Here is a 2,996-nt window from a genome sequence, read left to right as displayed (position 1 = left end):
CAAAGAAAGAGCTCACTCAAGACACGCCTGTAGTTACTTCCTCTACTACATATTTAACTTGGCTCAATCTGCCTTAAAAGGCTATGCTTCCTGACCTGTATTAACATACATACACATTTTCCTACTTTGCTATTTGTGGCTTGACTCAATATGTTAAATTAGATCTGTGAGTCACTCTGTACATATATTCAAAACCTGTCTTAAGACTTCAAAAGAACTATTTATTTGGCTTACTATGACTGGTTTTACCATTAAAAAAACAAAACAGAACAAAACTGCTGTCCCAAATTCTAGTATCAGACTTCATTCTGAAATCCATGATAAAAATTAAATGCTGAACTTGTACTCTGAGGAATATGGAGGAGATATTCTTTTCCCTATTCTTCCCACTAAGTACAACTAAAGACTCTAGCTAGACATTAGGTATAAAAACGTGAGAACTCTGAGTGGTAGAGAGAAGATAGACTAATGAGGGATCTCAGGACCCAAGTGGTATGGGGGTGAGTTTCCTGAGATTTCTTTGTACATCATATGCCCAGATTAAGTGCTGAAGAAAATAGCAACATGGAAATGCCAGTGAGCACAGACATAAGAATTCTCAGCAAAAGACTCTCTTTAGCCAAGGACCAGGAAGGTGGAATACTTTTAGACAATAATTGCTCTACCACAGCCAAATATCTCAGAAAAAATGGGGTCGCCCTAGAGTCCCCAGTAGCACAATCCATAATAGGAAAAGTTGACAAATGGAACTTTATAAAAATCTTAAAACTTAAGCTCTATGACTCTGTAAGCAGATGAAAAGACAAGCTACACGTTGGGAGAAATCATGTGCAAGCCACATATTTGACAAAGGACTAGTATCTAGACAGGGGTGTCCACCTTTTTTTCCCTCTGTGACACCTTACCTTGGAATAATAAGAGTTGTCTTGGGCCACACATTAAATACACAAATACTAATGAAAGCTAATTAGCAAAATAGAGGTCCTTGCATACTTGTAATATCTAACACCACAGATGAGCAAAAAAAGTCCTCACAAAATCAGCATACAGCCTGTGGGCCACAGGTTGGACACCTCTGATCTAGGACACAGAAAGAACTCTTAAAACTGAACAGTAAAAAATGAACAATCCAATTAGAAAATGTATAGAAGACACAAACAGACATTTCACCGCAGAGGATCTGCAGATGGCGCATGGCACATAAATGCATGAAAAGGTGCATCTACTTCATGAGTCATTAAAATGGCATAATTAATGCATTCTAAAGCCACAAGCAGATACTATTACACATCTATCAGAATGACAAAAGAGACACCACCATATTCTGTTAAGGATGCAGAGAAATCATTAATAGATTACTCGAACATTACCGGTGAGAATGCAAAACGGTACAGCCACTCTGAAAAATAATTTGGCTATTTTTAAAAATAAATGAACATGTAAATACCAAATGACTGAAAAATTGAATTCTTACACATTTGTCCCGAGAAATGAAAATGTATGTTCACATAAAAACTTGCACATGAATTTTTACAGCAGCTTTATTCATTATAGTCAAAAACTAGAAGATCACAAATGTACTTCAACGTGTAAACAGTTAAACAAAATGTGGTGCATCCATACCAGAGACAAGCCTTGGTAATAACAAGCAATGAGCTGTTAATGCATGCAACAACCTACATGACTCTCCAGAGAATAATACTGACTTAAAAAACAGCCGATCGGGCGGCACCTGTGGCTCAAAGGGCTAGGGCGCCAGCCCCATATGCCAGAGGTGGTAGGTTCAAATCCAGCCCTGGCCAGAAACTGCAAAAAAAAAAAAAAAAAACAGCCGATCACTGAAGGTTACATACCATGCAATTCTATTTAGATAACATTCTTGAAATAACAAAATTACAGAAATGGAGAACACATTTGTATTAATAGTTGCCAGGCATTGAGGAAGGGATGAGAGTAAGAGGGAAGTGAGTGGGGCTCTCAAAGGCCAACAGGAGGGATATTTGTTGATGGAAATATTCTGTATCTTGATTATCAATTTCAATAACTTGGTTTTAATGCCGTAGTTTTGCAAGATAGTATCATTGGGGAAAGCCGAATGGAGAGCAGGTAGGATCTCTGTTTTAGTTCTTACAACTATGTTTGAATCTAAAATTATCACAGAATGAAAAGCTTATTTTTTAAAAATAGCAAATACACCAAAGGAGATCACATTTGTTTTTAGTCTTTTAAAACTTAGTGTAAAAAATATTTTGATAGATGATCCTTCAGGGAGAACAGGATGACCCTGGGTGCCTTGTGAAAAGAAGTTGGATACACAATAGAGGTTAAAGCACCAGAATGAGGCCAAAAAAATAAAAAGAAATTGAACGTCATCAACTTTTAAATTAAGTCCTTGCATAATTTCTTAATAGGCTAAGATAAATATACTGTTAGATACAATGTATCTTTCATGCTTTTGCTACACAAAATTTTATTGATTTATGTCATTGAGCTACATTGAGGGAGGATCACTTACAAGCCAAGGCAGGCTTTGTTTATGGAAGCCACATCTGTTTTGGTGGCAATTACAGGCTTGAATGACAAATGTAATATTTGACTTTGAGTCCCTTCAAACCTCCATTTTTCTTGTCTTCCAGAGATTAGATAGGCGGCTTATGCTCTCATCTAATCAATTCTTCATTATGAAAATGGTGTTTGCTCAGTTTTTGTGAGTTCCTGTTGCTACTGTCCTGTGCAGCGTTGCCAGTGCCACCGTATTACAGCCATTGCTCCAATACCTGCTCTCAGCTTCCCCCCTCATCACTGCCACCATCCCTGTGTTTCTTGGAATTAAAGAAAGGTTTGCTCACTTACTGCATGAGTTAAGACCAGAAAGTTAAACTTCTTTCCACTTTTCCGTCGTCTTTGTTGAAGGAACCAGATCAAGTCCCCAGGAGATATTTCTGGAAGGCACATATACCTACCCCCTGCCTGGCTGCACCGGAGCAGATCACTTT

Source organism: Nycticebus coucang, chromosome 4, assembly GCF_027406575.1.
Source record: "Nycticebus coucang isolate mNycCou1 chromosome 4, mNycCou1.pri, whole genome shotgun sequence".
In the NCBI taxonomy this organism is placed as follows: Eukaryota; Metazoa; Chordata; class Mammalia; order Primates; family Lorisidae; genus Nycticebus; species Nycticebus coucang.
Note: the sequence above shows the minus strand (reverse complement) of the source record.